This window comes from Hipposideros armiger, unplaced genomic scaffold, assembly GCF_001890085.2.
Source record: "Hipposideros armiger isolate ML-2016 unplaced genomic scaffold, ASM189008v1 scaffold_994, whole genome shotgun sequence".
In the NCBI taxonomy this organism is placed as follows: Eukaryota; Metazoa; Chordata; class Mammalia; order Chiroptera; family Hipposideridae; genus Hipposideros; species Hipposideros armiger.
Genome location: NW_017732344.1, coordinates 475,884 through 476,552, shown reverse-complemented (window position 1 = coordinate 476,552; position 669 = coordinate 475,884).

Genomic DNA, 669 nt, shown 5'->3' with positions numbered 1-669 from the left:
CTTATTCTTGGTCTTGCTAGATGTATATTTAGCAAGATGTTCCTGGAAGTGTACTTCATAATCTCCAAAGCATCCCATAAAGTTTCCCGAAAATAAGTGATGTAGAGGGTTATAAATGAGGATGGGACCGTCTACAGTGTCAGGGAGCAGAAGTGACCTGGACCAGTGTCAGGTACCTGAAATGATGGGCTAGAGTAGAGTCCTCATGGTTCAATTTAATGGCATGTGAGCATATGCATCACACTAAGACATCTACCCACCTGTACTCTAATTGCCATGTATGAGATGTGATCCAAAGATACGGTGAATGTTTAAATAAAAAAGTTCCTCATGAAAGAAGACTTCCAGAACTGCTTCAGAAAGTGGCAAGAATGATGGGATATGTGTGTTTAAAGCAAGGGGGAGTATTTTGAGGGGGATTAATGGCAATGTATCTTTTACTGTAATATTTTAAAATTTAAACATTCACCATATTTATTGATCATATGTCGTATGACAAAAGATAGAGCTGTGAAAAATCTAGAAGCAATCTCCAGATAGAAGCTAAGGAAAGAGAAATAATAAAATAAATGCTACTTAAGTAAAGAGTGTCTGTAGGAACTTAACACAAAATGACTGTTTTCGGAAAAGCAAGTTTAGGAAAACAGTCATAGAAAAAGAAAACAAAAT